Genomic DNA, 23,986 nt, shown 5'->3' on the forward strand with positions numbered 1-23,986 from the left:
AGGCACTCCTATAACCTTTGGAATCATTGAGTAACCTCTTAGTTTCTTTCTGCTGTCTTCTTACTTGCTGGCATTCACAGGCTATTGAAAAGAAACCACAGAGTTACAAGAAAATGAGCACTGTATGTTCAGGGAAAACGCTTGAGCTTTGCCACTTGGGAAGGAAATTAAGTGGTTAGTGATTTGCATAATGTGGGCAGCACCTTCTACAACATCCTTTATCAGAACCAAAATGACTAATGTCAGACCACAGAGTCCTTTTGAAACCGTGGGGCTGTTTCATGTTCTCTCTGAACCTCTACACACTGCACGGTACTTCTGTGTCCTGTTATAAGTTTTCATTTTGCACAATGTAGACCTTTTTAATATTTATCAGCGTGTTGCCTCTAACTTGATACATTTGTACTGCGCAGAAATTGATTTTCAAGAAATGTGTTTTGGATTTTTCGCACGCTTATGGGGTTTGAGAAATGCATATTTGCATAGAAATAATCTTTAGTGAGCTAAATTTTAGAGTATGTCAAATTTATAAATATCACTACTGTAAAGACATATTTTTAGAAATAGATTTCTGGCACAGTTTATTTCAATTCCATTTTTCACATTTGTGTCACCACTATGGCTTTGGCTTGGTATTTTCTATTTCATTTGTTTTCAGCCTTCGTGTTTTAGAGATTAAACTTTTCCGTTGTCTTCTTCAGGCAGCACAGTCTGAAAATGAAACAAAGCAAGTGAGGGGCTTTTGTTTAAAAGGCATCCATTTGGTTTGAGACATGTGGCCAGTAAAACTTACCTAGCTCCTTTTTCTTCTTTCAGTTCCAAGCAGAATCACATTGCTTGCTTTTTCTCTTACTTTGTCCCTTCACTGAAAAAGGAAGTTCTCTATTTTTGAACCTCCTATATATCTTTAAGGCACATTACATTTCCTGTGGCTGTTGTTTCGTTTCAGAGTAGCTGCTGTGGCTCTGCAGTTTGCTTATGCCATTGAAAAAATACAGGTGCCTCGTGCACAGTCACAAACAAGCAATAAATTGAATTTGTTTGTTTGTGGAGACTTCAGTGCTCTATCTAAACAAGAGCAATATTTTCGTTAAACTCATGTAGTAATATATATATATATATATATAGAACAGCACTGTATGCTCTAAACTCTTCAGGTTGGAGTTATGTTATCACAGCACTGAAAGGATCCTCCAAATTTATTCTGCAGCTCGAGATTCCCATTCTAGAAATGGGCTATGTGTTCACAAATGAAACTCTCAAGGAAGGAAAATGCCACCCATCCCTTCAGTTTTGGAGGGTCCTCTGCAGTAAGGCAGCAATATTCTGCTTATGGGTTTGGTGTCAGGGGACATGTAACTTGTTTTTCCTATTGCCCCAGGTAAGGAATTAGGCTCAAGAAATAATAATCAAGCCTGGTTTCTGTGGAGTTGAATGAAAAGATATACTTATCCCAGGGATAAATTTCAACTAAGGCCTCAAAATGACTAACAGTCTCTGGGCTTGTTGATGTAAAGCTTGACTTGGTTTTGAGCAGCTGTGTTCCAGGGAAAAGCCTTACCAAGATCTGGCTGCGAGTTATGGCAGAGTTCTTAAATTTTGCTGTAAATATCATTATACCACCTGCATTTTTTTAGTCTCTGCAATGTAAACACATTTGTGGTACCTTGACAGAATTTCTGCAGCTGCTTCCTCTTCCAAATACTCTGCCTAATCTTTGTATATACTTAACATGGGCAGAATGACTTGAGGCCAGTTTTCCACTCCCTCTGGAAATGGGCCCCAGGTGTAGAATTCATGAGGTTCCTGTTAATCAAATGTCTCAGTGTACTTGCAAAAATTTTTTTTTTGTGCATTCACTGGTATAAGTTTCCATGTGGACTTTAAGGTGCTCCTCTTCTCATGTCCTAAAAAGTGATCTAACATCAGGGAAGGTGCTTGGCTTGGCTTGACTTGACTTAGGGCATTCTCACCATAAAAAAAAAGAAGGTACTGCAGAGGAGCATTTCTCAGTAGGAGAGTCATTTAGCTTTGGACTTGTTCTTCTTCACTGGTCAAATGTGTTGGCCCTTAAGGAATAGTATATGTGGACTTTGGGTTCGTAGAAGTGTGTTACTGAAAAAAAAAAATATGTACATCTTTTATTTACATATATATGTGTATATATATATATATGCATGATAAGTGCAATACAATAGCCTGTTCCTATGTTTATTTATGTTAGAAGTTTTAAGGCATTGCAGTACTTATAGAATTAGGTTTGTTAATATGTGGAAAAAGAGGGAAAAGGAGGTCAGGGCATCAGGGTTGTGTGGCTGAGTTTAGGAATGAATGCTCAGTGTCACACATGGGACAGGCAAATTTCTCTTTGCTGGCTCACTTTTTAAAAAGCCAGTAACACCCACTATGAAATATTGCTACTGCCCTGATTAAAAATAAAACAAAATACGGTACAGTAGTCAAGGTATTTTTATTTTTCTTTAGCCTATATCAAAAGTGAGAAGAATTTAGGAAATCCATTTTAAAATGGTGAAGGCAAAGGAATTTTTCTATGAAATTCTCTTTGACCGGTTGAAATAACTTAAACACTATTGACCATTCTCCCACCAGCTCAGTGATGCATGGCATTTTGAATCATCCATTTTCTGTGAAGACTACCTGGGGTTAGCATATCATTACTTGATAACAGAGTTTCAATTCTAACCCACTGGCAGTGCTGAGCTTTAAGCTGGATACACTTACTTGCAGGCTCATCCAACCCTACATAATTGTCTGTACATTTATTTTATTGTCAACCCAGAAACAAGCTGAAGAAACTAACTGTTTGCTTTAGAACACATTAACTTCTTTATCACATTAATACTGACTCATATCTTATTTCCCAGTTGCAGTAACAAAACCGTTCAAATATTTCCCTCACAGGACAATATCTTTAATAGCTTCTGTGTGTTTCCTATTTTTGGCTGTTTCTGTATAAACAGACTAATCTAATAGCATGCTGAACCATCTATACTTGGCAGAAATTCAGCAACTCACTCATTTCTATGGCAAGCTGGGATGCCAAGGGAAAAAAAAATCCTCACTTTTATTGCAGTAAGATCTTTCTTAAAGTTGTCTTTTATAAGTGTAATACGACTATCATTTGGGTTACTGCAGTACCTTGACTGAAGAAACCCCCACTTTTATTGCAGTGCAGGATGAGCAAATAGGAGGGCATTATTCCCTTCACAATGTCCACAGGAATTCATTTACCTAATGTATTCAGTCTCTCTTATGTGCAGTGCTTTAAATGGTGGTAAAGTACACACTTAAAAATATTGTTGAGAGCCAATTAGGAAGGCTGGCTGATAAGGCTGGAGAAACAATCTGGAAGCCACTGGAAAATGCTTTCGTGCAGAGTCATCTTGCTTGGGGTATTTAACCATCCTCGGCAAATTAAATTTTGTTGTCCCTCCACGGCAATCAGAAGCTGTGCTGTGAAGCCACTCAAGACACGTCCCCCATCCACTTTGTGGCTCTCATCCCAGTATACCCCCATGGCTTACACTGATAAATTGGTGAAATCCATGGTTCTGCTTCTAGTTGCTGCTTTGAGCCTCAGGATAGGCAGTTTGATGTACATTTATTTTGGGGCAATGCTATCTTAAGCAGTCTCAGGCTCCTGCTTCCCTGAGCTGCCCTCTTCATTAAAGTCAGCACTTTTCCATGGTTTATATTTCAGTCAGATTGGTTTCCTGATCCAGTTCATTGCGTGCTCAGATAAATTCTTGCACCAGCAAAAACAAGGCAGACAGAAGTACGCAAAGACAATGACCATTTAAACCAGTTCTAGAAGCTTTCACTGTAGCCAAGTGTCCAGCCATGGTTCAGTGTCTTTGCAGTCAAAGCAGGAAAATACCAACATACAGCTCCTACCTATGGTGGGCTGGTGTTTGTGGTAAATATTTGAGCTATTGATGAATGTAGCTATAAAAATGCAAATTATGATGGTTTTGTTATTGTTTTACAACCGTATCAGCTGCAAAGCCTCTTAGAGTGAAGTGGGTTTATTTAATTTTGGGCATTTATCAATACTTACAGATTTATTTATGTAATTGACATTTTTATGTCCCTGTCCTGGTAACATTTCTTATTGAAGCCATCTAGATCTGAAATCAATGCATCTCTAGTACAAAGAGGCTCGTTACCTGCATTGGCCTAACTGTACAAAAATAGCCCACTATTGGACTGTACCCCAATGCACACTGGTAGTGCCTTACTTTAAACCAGAGAAATATTGAAGTCTCTTAGGCTTTCCATTTCCTTGCTTGTTTTACAAACTGTATTTTTAACATTATTTTTGCTATAGTAGGCCAAGTTCATCCCTAATATAGCTGTATTGAAATCAGTGGGGAGACTTGTAGTTTTAAGAATAAGACACACTAAAGTGCTTTGCTGGATCAGGGCCTAAAAGGATTAGTACTGTGGAATGCTTATGGTGGCCATAGAGGTAACTGTATGAATAAAAGTAATTTTAATTGTACTGGAGCAGTTTGGGAATTTTATTACACCTCTCAATAAAAGAAATAAAAAATAGAATAGACTCTCACTAACACACAGAATCCTGTAGAACACTGCACGTGGTTTTGCAAATATTGAAACAGTAGAAAACATTTAAAAGTCTGAGGTATAAACTCCCTAGCTTTTGTTTTGAGGCTTGTGCAGATTTTAAAGCAGATATTTGGTACAAATTATAAGACCAATGGGGAGTATTGATTTTTAAGTATAGCTATAGTGGCTTTCTATGTTTTTCATTAAGACAACAATTGGAGATTTTTTTTTTCCCAGAGAACTGAAGCTAGCTGATAATTTCTTGTTGTATTCTGTGAAGGAAAATGATGATCAGACAAAGATGATTGTTGTTCCTGATTCCCCAGGAAAACTTGGCATCAGCTGAAACATCTGATAGAATACAAGCTCTTCTCTTCCAGGTGCACCAAAGGTGGATTGGGGACTAAAACTTTTTCCACTAGAATGGATTTGAACTTGTGTCTCCATGGTAGTGTGTGCAAGGCCTTACTCTCCAGTACTCAGTGCAGGTACCTTTAATCTGGAGTGAAGGGAGGGGAAAAACAAAGATCCTCACAGAGGCTCAGGACATCTTAGAAGGGCCCAGGTGCAGGAAGGACTTCACTGGTCCTGGCCTGGAAACCAGCAATCTGGAGCAGAGCTGCATGTAATGGAACATTCCTTCCATCAGTTTGTGCAACTGTTGAGTTTTGAGGCATTTGAAATGTAAGAATACGTGTTATGGGTTTGTGTTTTCTCCCATCTAATTGCAAAGTATTCCAGTTGTGTGCTTGAACTGAAGAAGTGACTCTACAGATCTGGCAACCTCCTCCAGGATGTGAACTTGTCAGGTCAGGTTGTACTTCTAGGGGGTTATGAGTACTTGACTGGGGAATATAAGTGACATAATGGCTTGCTGATGCAAGAAGACTTGCTCTGGTTTTGCATCCTGCTAAAAGCCAGTGTCCTTGGGCAGGTGGCAGGAAGGAACAGTGCTCTCTGAGATGAGGTATAAATACCATGAGGGTGATGGTGGGCTGGAGCTGTTCCTGATTCCACAATGCATCCTTTGTGTGACAAGGGTTTAGCTCAGGTGCTTTAGTTAAATTCAAGCAAACTACTTGAGTTTTGCTATCTAAAATTCCCCGTGTGGTTTCAAGCAGAATGACTCAACTCTAATCAACTATTGTACCAGGTTGTATTTAATGCTGAGATTCACTGACACAGGAAAACAGTCTCGCTGTCCAAAGGGAAGTTATTTGTTCATCCTCTGCTTTTGGATCCATCCAGTAATTCATTAGAAGAAAGATGTGTCTGTGCTCATTTCTAGGAAAAACATTCATGCAAATAGATGTTCAGAGCAGGTACTAGAAATGAGGATTACACTGGAGGTGCAGGGCGCTTGCCTGTGGGTGTGAGCTGCGAAGAGCTGGGAACTGACACACACCCTTTTCTGATGTGTCAGCAATGCTAAGATGTTGCATTTTGCCTGCAATAACAACTTTGAAGGTGATCATCAAGCATTCAGTTGAATTTGTACTCTTCTTTCTAACATCGTTTTGGTTGATGGTAAAAATCAGTTTATATTCACACAGAGATTTGGGCACTTCTTCAAGTTGTTTCTGAGCCTTTCAGGTGGCTGTTTTCTGTGTGGCCCTGAGGTCAGGCAGTACTTCCTCCCTTTTTTTTTTTATATATATTTTTTTCTTCTTTTTTTTGCCTGTGAGTTGAGGTCTGAACATTGCTGATTTTTGAGCCTCGGATAAGATCAATTTTCCGATTGTGTAATACAGTACCTGGCTTTTCTGAATGGCACTGTTAATTGTCATTGACCATAATAGAATATGAATAGCACAGCCACTTGACACCAACTTAATGGTTCTGACTTTTCAATGGTGCCAAGAGTGTAAGGCTAGAGGGAAAAAAGGGTCAGAGGAGAGATAAGAGCTCTTCTGATTCCACTGAGAAAGATTAAAGCCTCTGTGTCTTTCAAGTGGTACTTATGAGGGTCACCATTTCTGTGAAGTCACCTTAAACCTGGAAGTGTTTGAAAAATTTCTGGCACAAAAGGACCCTTAGAACAACTCCAACCCCCTCCTCCAGGAGGTTTTTTTCAGGTTAATAGGCAAACAGAAAGAGGCAGGTCTGGGGTGGCTCAAGGAGAAATGTGGACACTCATATTGTGGATGACACAACCTGCTCCGAGCGCAGCATCGCTAACCCTGTTAGCCCTGAGGAAGAATCACTCTTGTTTACTGCTGTTTTGTCCAGCTGGGAGCTCTGGGAAATTTTGTGATTCACTTTAGTACCTCTTTTAAGAAAAGCTTACTGTCCTTAAATACACAGCTATCGCTGCCTGTTGGGAATCCGATCAGACACAAGATTACCTCCCTAATCTGATCACGGCAGTTCTCACCCTTCTTGGCTGTCAGGGACAGAGGCCAGGAGGAAGAAGATGTTTTACTTCCCTGCCTCTCTTGAACATCAGTGCAGGGAACAGTCATTTCCAATCCATTAAATACCTGCCATTATTTGTAGCGGGCACTAGATTATAATTTCAGTATTTTAACATAATTTCCCTGGGATTTCTAAACAGATGAGAGCAGTAATTGCTCTGTGGAAATCCGGGAGAGGTACCTGGTGTGCAGGTGGAGATGTGCTTTGAGTTGGGTGCAGGGTGTTTTCAATGTGGGGCAGGCAGGCTGCTTCAAACTCACAGAGGGCAGGTTTAGTTCAGATATTAGGAAGAAATTCTTTGCTGTGAGGATGGGGAGGCCCTGGCACAGGTTACCCAGAGAAGCTGTGGCTGCCCCATCCCTGGAAATATTCAAGGCCAGTTTGGATGTGTCTTGGGTCAACTTGGGCTAGTGGAAGGTGCCCCTGCCCATGCCAGGAGAGTTGACCTTTAAGGTGTCTTCCAAGCCAAACCATTCTGTGATTTTATGATCTTTGTACTGACTGAGTCCGTAGCACTCACTCCACAGGTGCTATAGAGTCAGTCTGTGCATGCAAAATTTGAGTTATCCAGGACATGTCAGACTTGTGTTGCATTTGTTTGGATGAATTGCACACCACAAACCCAAGGTGTTAGAAACAGGAGCCATTTATTTGTCTATTTGTGTTCTGATGTTGAAAGTACACCATTAATGTGCAAGGGACTGACTTAGCAGAGTAGTAAAATACTGGTGTTGTTATGCTTTCAGGTGTTTCTGAAGGAGGAATTAAAAAAATCAGCTAGATGAGAAGCAGAAAGAAACTCTCTGAGATTGTTCATATAAATACCTGACATGAAAAAAATGAGTCGAGAATTTAGATACTGAGTAAAAAGATATTAGAAGGAGGGAAGGGTCTAATTATCTTAATACATCCAAAAGGACTGGTATCAAAAATCTTCAGTTTCCTTGAATCTGATGTTGGACAAACTCTGCCAATTTAACAAGTTAAAATTCACAGGGTTGCCTCAGAAGTGGTGTGTGTCAGTGGATATTTCACTGTTGTAACGATTTGGGGCGGGCGGGGTTGTTTTTGATGTTTTATCACTAAGACTGTTGTTTGGGAACAAAGCTTCCAGAAGTGGTTGTCAGGGAAAGTTTCTTTATTCTGCCTGATCTAAGTTTTCCCAGTAGATTTCTGTTTAAAAAGAATAAACAAAGCAAAAAAAAAAAAAAAAGGCAAAACAGTAGAAGTGAGAATTAGATATAAATATGACACTAAACTATATCTTTTAATACAAAAGAACTCTTTTTTAATTAGAAGCTTGGAAGGACATATCCTTTAATTGCTGCACTTGTAGTTTCTGGGCCATCAATATCCTTGCTTCTTTCATTAATAAACTGGCAAGTCAAGTAGGAAAGCTGCAGGAGTATAATTTTTTCCCTTAAGCTCTACTTAATCAACAGCAGACTTGATCAAACAGAAAAAAGAAAATGTAAATCAGTTGCATTAATTCTGCTGGCAGTAAATAGCAGGAAAAAAAGCTAAACATGAAAGAATGCTCATTTTGCAGCTGATATCTGGGGTAGGATTGAATGGGAGAAATAGGTAGTTAAACAGCTCTTTAGATGGTGAGTGACTAGGGGAATACTGGGGTTTATGTATGGATTAGCACAGTGATAGACCCTGAGTAGCAAAAGACGATGACTAATTACCTGACAGAGCAGCACTGCATTCGACTTGGTCATTGAAATTAATTTCTGTTTTCAGGACTGGCAGAAAGCAGCTGCAGAATTTCAGTTCAATACTCAAATTAACTAGGAGTCTAAATTATTTCTTTGCACATACAGTATTAGAGGAGTGGGTTACTAAATTGATCTTGATTTTACACACCGAGGCAAGAATTATTCCACCTTTTTCATCAGAAGTCCATGTCCCCTGAAATCGGGGAATAAAACCTGTGCTGTAATAAACTACTTGTCACTGATGTGAACTCTGTCAGATAGTTAACATCTTAACATTTCCTGGAATTCTAGATGAAGGAATTATAAAATAAAGTCTTCTGGGTTGAAAGAAAATTTTACTACCTACTCCACTGAGTAAAATGCACTAAGTTGAATTTAGATGAATTTACTTCATAGTTTGAATAAGATTATGCCCAGGAATTAGTTTGTTTTATGATGTATATGTGCTTGACAGTCTGGTATATTTGTAACTTCATTGATTTCAATAAAAGAGGTGGGAAAGCTGTCAGTAGGTTATTTCTGATTAACTTGTAACAGTTTGAGTGAGATATGGCAACAGAGAAAACTGAAACCAACTGCAAAGACCCCACAAAACCAACTTGGTAAGAAAAACCTGCATACACTAAATTGAAGTCATATATCCCATGATTCTAAAATGCAGAAATTCTGCCAGATTTCCATGTTGGTAGTTGACTCGTTATATCCATAAGCAGTAATTTCTTCTTTTGCCAGTAGCAAAACTCTCAAAGCCTTTTGTCTGTTTAGAGGTTTCTTGGATTTTCATTTATTTATTCAGCTGAAAGAAATTTGAAATGTTTGTAAAGTAAATAAATATGAGAGGGAGGAAAAGGCAAAAGTACGAAAAATGGAATAAATATTTAATATTTAAGGGTATATTTTATTTCAATGCAAAGTCGGACAGGAGGGGTCTTTGGAAGCCTTTCTTCAGCACTTGTGCCCCATAGTGTTCTTGCTGAATAAATTATGTTACTTCCTGCTCTTTCCTGCATGCTGCCTCTCAGTAGTCACTTCTAGGCAGAAGAATTACCACATAAAACCGAGAGCTTTTATCTTACTGTATCTTAGTCCTGTGTGGGATCACTGTTGTAACTGGTCACCTTAGTAACTAAAAAGTGGTTTGTTTCCTTTGGTGATGCTAAGCCAACACAGCTATGGAAGAATGGATAGGATTTTATTCTAGTTCCATAATGGATTTGTAGAGCTAGCAGTTACTTAGCAAAGCAAAAACAGAACCAAAGAACATTCTTTTAGTCAGACACTGAGCAAACTTGATCTGGAGGTCAGCGAGACACAATACATTGAGAAATCTGCCCTGGCATTTTAGAGTCACATTTCACAGTATAGCACGTTGGTAATGATTGTGAGGTTATATACAATTATTTATTTGTATTGTCAAAAATAAGAAATCCATAAAAACCAATTTTGTTAAACTAAAAGTGAAAACTTATTTTACTCGCCAGTGCAGAAATTAATAAGATTAAAATATCATAATAATAATAAATGGTTTTATTCCCTCCCTATTAATTTCTTTCATTGTCCTTTTGCTCTTCAGCTCCATTGTCCAGGTTGTATTTTATCACTTTGCAGACTATCTGTGTTTTATTTTTTCATTCATTAAAAGACTTGATTTTTTTTTTTTTTGCATACCAAAAAGATCCAGGAGAATCACTAGAGAATGACACGTGGTCTTAGAAATACTGTTTTCTTGTACATCTTGTTGATCTTACAGAGTTCTGTCTCTACAGTTGTATACCAACAATCTTGAATTAAATTGCATTTAGGCAATTGATTTGCATTTGCTTTGTGTAGAGATGTAGGTGCCATTTATGCTTTTATGTTCTGGAAAATTAATATTCCTCACATTAATGCCAAGAACCTACCATGATTACTATGAAGCAACCATTGATATGAATTCCCTTGCATTGCCATTATGGAGAATGATACTAATGATGTGCTTTTTGTCTTCAACGTGGATAACACGTAGTCCTGAGAGTGAGCTAGACTGAGAACTACAGAACTATCTTAGATGTTGGTGATCTAAGTTATTTTTTTCCCATTTCAACCTATAGCAGAAGGTATCAATAATGACAGATATTGGCCTGTGAAGGTCACATCTACAAGTCTGTTGCCTACAAATGTGAAAATAGGGCCAACTCTGAGAATGTCTTTGGGAGAGAAAACACAACTGCATTGAATGTCTTTCAAGTGGAACTCATTTTGGTCAGTCTGCTTTCAGAATGATTTCTACCAAAAGTAGGATTTGAAAGGCTCGATTTATCTTCGTCTTTCACCTAAGCCATCCATTCTTCAAGTCTTATCACTTTCCATTAAAAGACTTATACCTCACTTCTTACATAAAACTTCTGTGTTGCAGATGATAATCTGAGATATATAGATTCAGGATATAAATTTGCTGACAGGAATTGTGAAAAAAAAAATTATAGAAAATGGGAGAACTGTAAGAAACCGTGAGAAAATAAAAAAGATAAATATTAATGTCTTGGCTCCTAAGAAAAAAATGTTTTTTTTTTCTTGTACTTGTAGACACTTATCCTGCATTGAGTCTTTTCATTTTCCTCTGGGCTAATTCAGCACCTCAAAAATCTGGTGGAAATTTTTTTGTTCGTGAAATATTTTCTTCTCAGCACGAGGCCATTGCCATGGTCAGGAACTTCCAGGAGCAGGCTTGCTGGGCTGGGAAAGCTAAAATGCAGCTGCTCATCGTGGCAGCTGACACAACAAGTAGCACTGGTGAGCAATTATAGTCTCATGACCATATACTGTAAGTTGGTTAATTGTCTTTTGCTTGGAGTTAAACAAACTGGAAACTTCAGATGGCAGGGCACTGCCATTTTTCAAGTGAAATTGCAGAAACAGGAAATCTATAAAGAGGGCACATATTTCACCCATTTTCTCCACTTGCTGCTGAGACCATTATTAATGCTGCAATTTAAAAATAAAAGATACAGAACATTAGAGTTCTGAAGGAAGTCTCGTTTCCATGAGTTAGATTAATTCTTCTTATTGATAAAGTCTTGAATGCTGTAGAAAATTACAGAGAAATTTGCAGTCTCAAAACCAAACCTGCTTTGCTCTATGCCACAGCAATAGTGTTTGGGATGGAGAAACTGGGATGGCTGGCATGTATTTAACTTAAATAACATCTTAAAACCTGCTAAATAAGAATACTTTCTTTGGGCTGGATCCTGTCCTGGTGAGTGTTGTGGTGGAGCTTGCTTAGGGGTGTTTAAGCTCCCCCTAGGACCCATGTGATTAGCATATCATGTCATGGGGAGGTATTTATTAGAATAGAAATGTTCTCGGGACACTGGGGTTCACAGGTTTGAATCAGAGCTGTGCATGGAACTTTAGGGCCTTTATTCACAGTAAATTTTATGTTGGTGGAAGTTTATGGAATGGGTTTCAGTACCCATTTCTAGTTGATCTCACCAGTCTCAGAAGAAATATGGACTCTGAACTTTAGTGTGAGTTTTGTTTTAATTCTGCATTGCTCCTTTATGCCAAAATGCCATATCAGTGTAATATCCTGTAACAACTGAGGCTCCAGGATGAGTAGCTATTTCGTGTGTCTCAGTTAGAAGCTCCTTTCTCAATACCTGAGTCTGATGGCGTTTGAGTTATTAACACCATCGGGCACATAATCAACTAACTGTTCACAAATGAGTGATATCATTGCTAGGTGATCCTGGTTTTACATGGGGGCTTCTTCACTGCCCCCCTGAGCAATCTCTTAGGCTGTAAATCTCTCCCTCGGGACAGCAGGGGAGTGTTTGTGCCACAGACCTGTCCCCACTGTCTTTCTCACCTATAAAGAGGAGAGAGAATGAAAGGTGACTTTGGCCAAAGAGCAAATGTGATCCTAAGGAAATGTTTGAAACAGACACAGAAACAATATCTGTCGTTGCCTTGGTGTGAGGTGATTATGTACCGTGCTGTTTGTGTTATGTCATGCAGGGCAAGGGTTTCCTGAAGAAAAAATGTGGATACAAAGTACTCTAATGTTGTTTGTTGTCCATATATTTTGGAGAACTGGGTAGTGTTGCTGAATTGCAAAGAAGGGAATGTGTGTACACAAGAACACAAACATTTCCTTCTCAGCTTTCATGTTTAGTCCATATGTAGATTTCTGCTTATACAGAAAAGAGAATAGAATCAAACTCATGAGCTTGTGTAGGGTGATGTCAGTGTAAGCCTGAAATAACTGGCACAGTTATTGTTTGCTCCAGATCTGATGGTTTCATCACAACAGACCCAAGATAATGACATGTGTCTATACTTTTATACAGATTAATAGCCTTTTAAAGTGCATAAAATTCAGTCTACTCCTGCTGCCTATTGAAACAGTGAACTGTAAGGGCCCTTCCCCAAATCCCTAGGCCCTCACAAACAGTTCTACAGAATTCTAGTCACTGTGGTAATGCAATTAAGTACTTTTGTCAGTTTTGTTAAAAAAAAAAAAAAGGCATTTTAAGACATTTGAGCAATCTCTAACTAAGAGATGTCTCTATATAAACACACCTGCAGAAATACTTTTCTGAAGAGTGGAGAAAAGTCACCATTTTGTGGCAGGTAAAAAAAAAGTTCTGTCATTAATGAAGTTTTATTGGTATTAAAGTGGTTGTTTTAAATGTGATTACAAGGACCAAATCTTGTGTGCAAACGCACAGTGCCAGTAGGAACAGGGGATAAACCAAGCAGAATATGACACAAAACAAGTCCTGATTAGCAATCTGGCTCCCCTTATATTTTCACATAGTTCATTCATTTTTCAAGTCTGTTGTTGTTAGAATTGCATTTGTGGTAAGCTTGACTGCTCTTCACAAAGTTAAAGAGAATATTTTGATTTCTACGAAGCAGATATACTAAAGTTGGCTTGATAAACCCCCATTGGTATCTTCAGGGAACAAGTAGATTAAACAAGTAATTATACCGTAAGGCTTTTAGAAGTTAGTAGATTTAAATACATTGTATGAATCTCATCTTAATGTAGCCTTTTGTCTATAGTGCTTCCTGCCAAAAAAACCTCCTGACAGGAAATAAACATTAAAATAATCTTTAATCCCTTGTCTGGTCTATTACCATTAACAATTGATGCACTTTAATTTTGTGGGATTTTAACTACAAAATGGAATGGCTAAGTAGTGATAATTGGGTTTGGAATTATACGGTCATTTATATCAACAGAAATGCAAGTGGCTGGGAGGGTGATTAATTATTTAACATTTCCTGGCTGTAGTTCCTATTATAGAATTTTCTGATATATTCTGCTGTGAACAATTATCACCAAATGAGGATAAACAAATCTGTGATGTGAAGTCTTATTTATAAATAAACTATATTTAGAAAATGTCTGTTTCATTTGCATTTTCCCCTTTCTTCGTGACAGGACTGTCACAATCAGCTTGTTTTCAAGGTTTTCTGCCCTCTTGCTAATTCTTCAGGTTCACACCCCAGATTTTGTGCAAGAAAAGCAGAGCTTTAGAGCATCCTTAAAATAATTCCTATTCCAAATAAAGATACAGATTATACGGTCATGGTAATGTTTGCATGTTCTGTCCCCCTTTTATTCCCTAATAATTGAATTAGGGCATGCCAATGTATTAGAATTTAATCCAAGTGCTGGCAGCAGACTGGATAATTTGATGTGTCCAACTCATGAAGATTTGGGAGACGAATGCTGGTGTTTCCCCTCTTAAATAGGGTTCTCTGGCATTTGAGCTCTCATCTTTGGGTAGCTTTGTCTAAGGGAGTTCACATTTCACATTCTCTCTCATATGGAGTCTGACTGTCACTTTGGTGCATTATGTTTATGTGTCCTGGTTGATACAAATACAAGCACAATTTGCAATTCGTTTTTCTTTTATTTTCTTACAATATGTTTATTAAAAGAAAAATCATGTGTATTCTGCTTATCTGACAACATAACACAAAGTAATTCTAATTATTACTTCCCAAGCCATTTTTTTACTGACAGTAACCTGAAAATTTTTCCATCCTTAATTTCCATTAAAAAACCCCAAATGATTACAACCCTTAGTTTGAAAGAGATTACAGAAAGTGCCTGAGTTTCTTCTTCAAGCAGAACTCCTAACAGTCATCCCAGGCAGTCTTACCCAGAAAACAAAATCCAGTTTACATGCTTATATATCAACAAAGAAGGAACAACAAGATGATGATAATTATCGTTAGTGCAGTGCCTAGATTGTTAGTCACAGATAAGGACCCAGCCATATTAATAAATATGCAAAATCAACCAAAAAGATTGTTCCAAGTCCGTACTTCTTAAAATTTAAGTGCTAATCAAAAGTCAGGGATACAGATAGATAAAAAGAACAAGCGTATAATGAGATAATATTAATCAATATGGTAGGCCCTGGTTTTGGGCATGATATTTTTCTGATGCCAAAGAAAAGATTAGATACCAAAGAAAAGGAGATTTTTAATGTGGATTATGAAAAAAGATAATGAGATAATGTTGCAAATGCTCGTGGGCAGATCTGTAAGCAGAATAAAAGAAAGCATGAAAATGCTTGTTTGAAAATTTAGGAAGTCATCAATGAAAATGACTATCTGGAAGTCGATCTGGGGTGAGCGTTGACATGTTGATAGTGAATCAGGATAAACTGGATTAAACTGAAGATTTCTCTATAGACAGACTACAGTATTAGAGGAAGAATTTGTAGTGAAAAAGTAAGTTTTCTACCCAAGATGCTAAGCATAATGAGTGCAGAAGCAGAGAGAAAAAGGGTGAGATATTTGTGGGTTGGACCTTCTTGTGGGTGTGTAGGGTAAAAGTGTTACAGTTAAAAGAAGAAATGGCAGCAAACCAGACAGAAAGAGATCGAGAATAGAAATGTGCACACAGATGAGAATTAAGTTCTGGTGAGCTGGCAGTGATGGCAAGTCCAGAGGTTTGGTGAGTGACACTGGAAGAGTTTACAGAAGGGGAGTTGACCAACCACATTGTTAGAGAGACAGGTCATGTCAAGAAGACAAAAAGCTTAATTGCAAGAGGAAAGAAACAGGCAAGAATATCTTCAAAACCAAGGTGCAGTAATCTCTTCCATGTTCTTTACACGGCATCTGTGCAGCCTGGGTTCATGCTTGCTGTCTGGTAGTGCTTAGTGGCCTTGAAAGTGGGAGAAAGCAGTTTGGAAGAGGCTGTGCTGGCTGGGTCAGCTCGTGATTCAGTGTGGGAAACCATCTGGTCAGTAATGCTGAACAGCAAGGGAGCTGATGTGGGACAGAATGGGCAAGTGATTGACTTAAGGATGAATCATTAATGATCAAAATTCTCAATCAGTTCAGCCCTCTCTACCCCAGCTGCAGGGCCAAAGCAGAACACAGTTGTGTGCGTTAACCTGCCTCCTCTCTTTAATTCAAGAAAGATTTGTGCATTATCCCAGTAAGCCTCCAGTAGCCTGATGTGTGTGTGATGTCCTGGAGAGGCAGTGCAGGTAATGTCATACGAATTTAGGTGTGCAGTGTGTTAGTGGAGTTGGATTGAGATGGGCAGTAGCCCTGGGCAAGAGCCCAGTGCAGATGAAACAATATGCACAGTTCAGCTGAAAGATGAGGAACGGGGCTTAGTGAGGGTGCTGGAGCTGGTGACTCAATGTACAGGGCAGGACTATGAGAGAGCCACAGTATTAGCACGTCCTTTGTTCATGCCAGAAATAGATGTGCTGGTCAGCCTTTAGAAATTGAATCTAACTCAATAGCAGAGTGTTACGCACTCACAAACATTGAATTTTATTTTATTTTAACACCCTGGTTAGGTCTCACACTCAGCTTTCTCATATTTTATGTTATAGTGTGGGCCTTGAGCTACATTTAAGTTTGTCTCATAAACTAAAGAAGGAAGGTCTATCAGGAAAAACCGTGTAAAACCATAGGCTCCATTTTTCTTTGGGCACACAGCACAAGCACAGAGCAATGGTACATCAGCACTGCTGGCTTTGTGTCATTGTCAAAATCTTGGTGTGAGTCAGTGGAGACAATTTGAGACTTTATTCATCCGAACACATCCAGTATTTATCAGGTGATGGCCCATTAGTTAATGTGTCAAACTCAGCAGTATGTGAGGAAGTGGCAGTGTGTATAGCACATTAACATGTTTTTTTAGTTCACACTGATCTAAATGACCTGAAATCTAATTGTATGGATTGCTTATATCTTTTAGCACTTACTGCCATTTAGCAACTGCTGTACTTGCTGGAGATACATCCAGGTGTGCATAAATACAGTACAGGGGAAACTTTTACTTCAGAAGATTAAAGTATGTTAACGCTGCATGTAACTAATTAGAACAGATAGCCAGTGAAGTGTATTTTACATTTTCAAATGAAATTTCTTTCAGCAGATGCTAATACATATTAGGACATCTGTTTATATTTTTCCTTCAGTCTTTTTTATAACCGCATCTTATTTAAAATACTTTTGTCAGCTGAAATAGTATAGCCTTAAACAATACTACTTGTATATGTGGTTGTGAACTCATATGGCTGCTTTGGAGATGTCTTTCTGCATAAGCAGATTTTTGTTTTGTTATGTGTAAGTGAAAGATGTATGAAAAGTTGTTTCGCTTCATTTAAATTGGAGCAGGGATGAAAAAGGCAGAAAGAAGTCAGTAGGATAAAATGTAACGCTATCCCCACTAGGTAAAGTTGTCCAATTACGCCTGGTGTCACAACTTTTCAACATTTGAATGGCTGGGAGGGGATACTAATTTCAACCTTAATGATCGCTGCTTTAGGAGTCAACATCACAACACTTCACTTATAATTTTAGCACATCTGTCAGCCTGTGCTAAAAAGGAGCCCTGGGCTAGTGGGTGACTGAAGAGCCTTTTATCCCTAGAGAGGATTATGTATTCCCTTCAAGAGTGGGAAAATAAAAAGGTTATAAATACTCACCTACTTGACTGCTGCCCACATTTGCCCTGTTGACAAATAGTGACTTTCACATCCCGCTTTTGCATTCATAAGCACAAAAATAAATAAAAACTATGCAACTTCCCATTGTATAACACTTATGGAAGCGGCCCATTTATAATGTCACATATTCTATAACACCATATAGTCCCTAAGCTGGACTTTTTTTTTCATTTCAATAGATCACATTGATTTCCTGTATGACTTTATCTACCTAATACCAAGTGGGATTGAACAGTTATTTGTCTGGATTTAGCCGTTCCTTATCAAACATTTATGATTTAGCTGTTGCTACAACATCTTCTTGTAAGGTCTTTCTTATTTTTATCTTTTCAGGAAGGGTATGAATGCGATAACAGGGCTGTAATAAATCTATCTCTCGAAAATGAACCATATTTTGGGAAGCTGTGTGCTATCTGCTGCCAGGGGAGGGGAAGTTGAAGGGGCAGGACAGTCGTGGGAGTGGATTGTTTCCAGGACACTGTGGGCACCCATTAATAAGAAAGATTGACTCTTCTGGTGGAGGGTATCAGTGCATTGAGATTGCAGTCTCCTGGCTGCATGGTAGGCTGGTGTTCTTGAGATGAAAGACCCAGTAGAAAAGAGAGTTTTGCCTGACCAGGCCAAATTTGTACAACCATCGTTAGGCTGAAGAAAAATAGCACAAGGTCGGCAGGTTTGTGTCTTCTCTGTTTGTAGGACTAAAAAAGTAAGATCTCAGTTTTATTATTTCTGTTCCTCTTTCAATTTCTCTATTCTTTATCTAGAGAGGAAAACAAAATATGTGAATACCTATAATAACACTAACTGTAATTTAATTAAATGTAGAGTAGAAAGTGCATGTCGTTAGGACCTTTTCTGGTTACAGCTTATTTTAAAATTCAGTTTGAAAGAAAAAAACATAGTAAACCTATCCACTGTGTATCCCAGGTGTTTTAATATTCCTAGCCAGAGCATTTTACCTGAACATTTTCCAAACAACCTCATCATGCCGAAGTAATTTATTTTTCATTACATAATGCTTTTCATTCAATGATTTCAAAATGCTCTGCTAAGTGTGTTTTTTGAAGTGCCAAACTAAGTGTCATATAACCCTGGGGAGATGTCTGCTGGTTTTATTGTACCTATTTTGCAGACAGGTAAATTCAAACACAGACAGATTAGCAGACACCCTGTGAATAAGTAAAGGAGGGAAGACCAAAACCCTAATTCCTACCTGCTGAGTGCCAGCCCTAAGCACATGCCCCTTTGTTCAATACTCAAAAAGTGCTCATGCTGTGTTCAGGGAAAGAAGAGAAGAAAAACTTTGCAGAAACTATAAAAGTTAATAATTACATTGTAAAGGCTACTTAACTGATAATGAACATTTAATACGGAACCATAAATTTGCATGACACTTAAAAAGAAAATGTTCTTTTGTTTTTGTCTTCACTTCCCAAGTCTGTTTATAGTTAATTTTTTAACCTGCTTAACCGAGGCTGTATTCTGTCCTGTCTCTTTTTTTATGTCTCTTCACTAGTGCTTTCAATGACCTCTCTGCAAGTTTCTTTATATAGAAACCTGCTATGCTGTCTTGAATGCACAAGGTCAATAATGATTACCCTCTAACTTTGAAGGGCATCCCCCTTCTCTGCTTGCAAAGAGTATCAAGCCAAGAAGTCCCTGCATCCCATAATTGTAATTTCTCTTATGAAATGCAGTATTAAGAAAGGTATTTTTATTTCCCAAACACCAGAGCTTTAGTCCATAAGCATATTAAGCCTGGTAAAGTCAAGATATAATAATTTTTTTTTTTTCATCGCAGGAAAGTAGACTTGATAGTTTATATTTTATTTAAAACAAATCCATATTAATGGAAACATTTTTGTAATGTATTTCAAAGGAAGGAAGCAGCCTGTTCTTTTTGAATACGTGGATGGAAAGCTGGATTTCTGTTGCTCAATATCCAAATGATGCAATAAGAGACTGCATTTATTTTTTATTTCTGAAAAACTATATTATGGTCTCAGCACACTGTAAAGGCTTCAGAGACTTTAGCATGATCTGTACAGAAAAGCTACTGTGGACCATAGAGGTTATGTATAATGAAATTTTGCCTATCTTTTGGAACCAGTGGTCCTCTAATAATTATCAATAAACAAAGTCAGTTAAAAGAAACTACAGAAAGGCATGTAGTGATAACAAAAAGATGCTTAAATTGAATTGATACTATAGCAGGCATTGACTGTGTCATCGCAGAGCTTAATAGCTGGAGTCCTGGTTCAATACGGTGAACTTGGGAAGGTTTTCTTAATGAAAGAACTGATGTTTTCTGTTCAGCAGCAGCAATTGCTTAACTTTTTTAAATACCCGCTTTAAAGTTTATGTGCCACTAATTGTGGTGCCATATAAAAGGAGGTTCTGTATTGGTTAATGTCAGGAAATGGGCTCTCAGACACAAATGTGAAATAACGAGTCATTTTTAAAATAAATCAGTGCAGCTATTTTATTTCACGTTAATAAATGCATGCACTGCAGCTCTTTTTACCTACAAGTAATTCAGGGTTCTAGGCAAGCATATTCTCAAAATGCTGCTTATTTGGTTTGCAGTGTCTTTTCCATCAGCTGTGCATTTTCAGGATCTGCTGGGAAATATTATTCTCCCCCCCCCCTTCCATTACTATGCTAACAGCTCAGAAAAAGGCATATAAGTTGGAAGAAATGTGCATTCATGTAAATATCTAAGCATATATAAATTAGCTTTAAAAATTGAATTCACTGAACATGAATAGTCACTTAAAGTGTAACTGGAATTGACTGTGTCATGTATCAGCCTAATAGCTGGAGCGCCGGTTCAATACAATGAACTTGGGAAGGTTTTCTTAATGAAAGAACTGACGTTTTCTGTGCAGTGGTTGCATTCATCAGACCACATAGTGTTCATTACACTACAAAGGACTGCCAATGTGAATTGTTAGGATCATCTATTAGGTAAACCGGATGGGGACAAAAGATAGCAGCGGAATGAGAGACTTGGGTACCTCTGCAGGGTATGGAAGTCCGGCTGCTTTGATGACCTTTCACCGCTGCATTAGCATCTATTCACTGAGAGATCCCAAGTTCATACCCTAATTCTGCTAACCAAAGCTGGCAAGGAGCCAGTGGTAGGTGGGTTCGTCTCACTGGCTGAGGTTACAAACTCACCCTGCACTCTGTAGGGCCACGTTCTTTGATTTGCTTTTTTTAAATACCTGGGAAGTCATTGAACAATGGGCGTTCTCTGGCAATGCTAATTAGGCACTAAAACCCACCCCGGTTTGTGGCGCTAATTTGGAGAGGTGCCACATGCTGGGGTTGATTTCTTCAGAGAGAAGATGAGCCCTGTGCCATTGGGAAATGGGAAAAACCAGACATGCTGATTGGCAAGGTCGAGGCTGGAAGGCCCATCGCTGACTCAGGAGCAGGCACGTTAATTCCGTGGGGATTTGCATCCACTCTGTCCCTTGCTTACCTAATAGGAGTATTGTTGTGCCGTTTCATAGGGAGCTTAGTGACTGAAAAGGGAGATTTAATAGCAAAGATAAAAGTTTTGCTTCAATTCTCCCAACATCCAGTTATTAAGAAGCTTGTCTGCTCTATGAGGCAGCACACCACAAAAGCATTCCCAGTTCACAGACAGGGGCTGTGTTAAAGCACATAAGGGCTTAAATTCTTTCCCGTGGATGTTTATAGTAGATGTGTTGGTATCATGCTCTGTTTTTACTCTCACTTTCAGTGTTCAGGTTGAAGTTATGTGAGGGTTACTAGCCTAAAAGTCCATACCTCAAGGTCACTCCTCTAACCTTATTTCCCATGTGTTTAAATGTATTTATATAGATAGGTAAAATGTGGTAGCTGCTGCCACATAACCTTGTTTCCTTTGCTGACATCTCCAGTGGATGAAATTTGATATAAAGCTGTTATTTGGGATGGGGACACGTAATGTCAGCCCTGCTTTGAGCACAGGTGCCTGCCATGCTGCTGGTGGCAGCCAATCCACCTCACTCCCTGCCCAGGCACCACCACTGATACCTTGACAGACACATAGGGCATAGCAAAAAAAAGCACAGAAGAGATGCTGGAAGTTGCAGTGAATTTTGTGTCCAGCAAAAATTGCTAAAGAAGGACTTTTTTGTCCTTTCATTTTATTTTAAGCTTGTTGAAAATGCCCTGTGTATTTTCATTCCAGCATCTGCGCTGTGTCTTTCATTCCTGTTCCTCTGTGGGCTGTAGTGCATCAGTGACAAGTGTTACATCAGTTCTGTGGTAACTTCAGTACCATGTCAGGATTTCAGAGCCCTTTATATCATGATTTTCTGAGCACATATCAGGATTTTCAGAGCACATCAGCCAATTCAGATTCACAGTCTAAAAGAACAATATGCTGAAAATGTGTCTTTGTTGATATAAAATAGAAACTAAAGACTTGCAGTTAGTTTTGCTTGCCTTTTTTTTTATTTGTCTTTTCTTGCCTTTTTAATTACCTAATTAGAGAGAGGTTTCGGTTGTACTCAAACTGAATTGCCAGGATTTGGGCCTCTATGCTATTTGTCAGAAAGATTCAGACTTATATGGATGTAGTCTTGGAAAGTTTGACTTTACGGGACAAAAGAAATAGGATCTGGATAGGCTCCTGTGCTTTGGGAAACCATGTGACATTAAAACTTTGGGAAGTCAGGCCTTGCTGTGCTGCAGTGGGACCTCTGAAGCACATACCCAGAACTGAGTGTATCCATTTCTTGGCTCTGTGCAGCAGGAGATGGGAATGTTCAAAGGAATTAAAGGCCCATGTGAAATAGTGCCTCCCACTGCTGCTCGCTCTCCCAAAACAACAGCAGAAGACCCAGGGTTGCTGGAAATGGTGAAGATACTTCCCTTGTGTGGAAGGATAAGCTGCATTAAAAAAAATTGGGATAGAGTAAGGAGAAAGAGGTTTAAATAATAAAAATCCAGGGGCCTGGTCTGTACAAAATCTCTTTTGGAAACAGGCCAGTCCTGAGAGAGCTGACAAAAAGAGACAGAAAAGAACTAGAAGCCTCTTTTGTAAAAACAGGTGACCTCAGAAATTTTGCTGAGGACAAATTGGTCCTTGCTGGTGTAGTGGAACAACATATATCCAACTCTTCAGGTGTCCCCTGGGCAATACCAGGGTTCAAAAGAAGAAAATAAAGAGGAAACCATCCTGCACAACTGTGATCCTTCAGAGTCCCCTGGCTCAGTCCTTGCTCGGTCACTGGCCCTGCCCCAAATGTGGGAGCAAGGAGTAGCAAGGGGACTAATGTCTTTTGGTTTATCCTGCTAATCATTAAGCAATACAATAGTTTTTTTCAGTATATGCATTTTAAGCCTGTTTTTAAGCTGTTACATCTTTTTGGTTATCCACTGCAATACAGGAGGAAATCAGTTATTTGCCCAAGTTATTTCACTGCTGAAAAAACATCATATCACAGCTTTTATTGTGCTGTATTCTCTCCCCTGAGCATGCACTGTATGCACATGTGACTACAGCTAAAAGTCTGTGAATTATTACTTGCTACATTTAAAATATCCACAAAAATGATCATCATTTTTTGTTAGACTGAAGGTTAAGATGTAGTTTTCTCATTAAAGAAAAATATACTATTTTAGACCTAGAGCTTCCCAAAATTGTATTTGTTTTAATGTTTATAAAAAAGAGATTTGAAGATTTAACACCAGCCTATTTAAGATTTTCTGCTTCTTGAAGCACAGAGCACAGGGGTTGATCCTCCATTACACTAAGGCTTATTAATGCCACTCTGCAGGAGTTTTAAAGGGGCTTCTCAAGAGTTTGTGCACAACCTTCACCATGCCCTGTTTCAGATCTCTGGAAACAATGAAGGGTGAAAACAGAGAGGAACTGCAGAACTGAGTTTATTGTGGCTTTGCTTGGAAACTTTCTTTAGGCAAAATATGAAGTATTTGTTTATATTAGATATCCAAATGCACAGAGATCTCTGCTGCATGATTTCCACTGCTGTGACTGACAGGTTTAGGGGACAGCAGAGTCACTGCATTACACTAAAGCATGTTTTTCGTAGTACTCTGGCTACTCTAAGAAAGAGCAGAGCGTGCCTCAAATCCATTTCCCTCTAGTTTATTTCTTTTTTTCAATATTGCACTTCACTAGAAGCTGAAACCATACTAGAAGAGCCATGAAGCTGCCATGACTGGAGAGACCACACTGGCCTCCTGAATGTGGCAGTGGCAGATGATTTAAATCTGCCAGGTTAACTGACAGGCTCTATC

At 38.6% G+C, this 23,986-nt stretch overlaps 1 protein-coding gene across 2 annotated transcripts in view; it reads left to right on the forward strand.

Annotated features, from left to right (window-relative positions):
* The window catches only part of WWOX (WW domain containing oxidoreductase), a 492,462-nt gene that overhangs the window by 211,403 nt on the left and 257,073 nt on the right, over nt 1-23,986 (forward strand). The window lies entirely within an intron of this gene.

The sequence above is a fragment of the Pseudopipra pipra genome, chromosome 14 (genome assembly GCF_036250125.1).
Source record: "Pseudopipra pipra isolate bDixPip1 chromosome 14, bDixPip1.hap1, whole genome shotgun sequence".
NCBI lineage: Eukaryota > Metazoa > Chordata > Aves > Passeriformes > Pipridae > Pseudopipra > Pseudopipra pipra.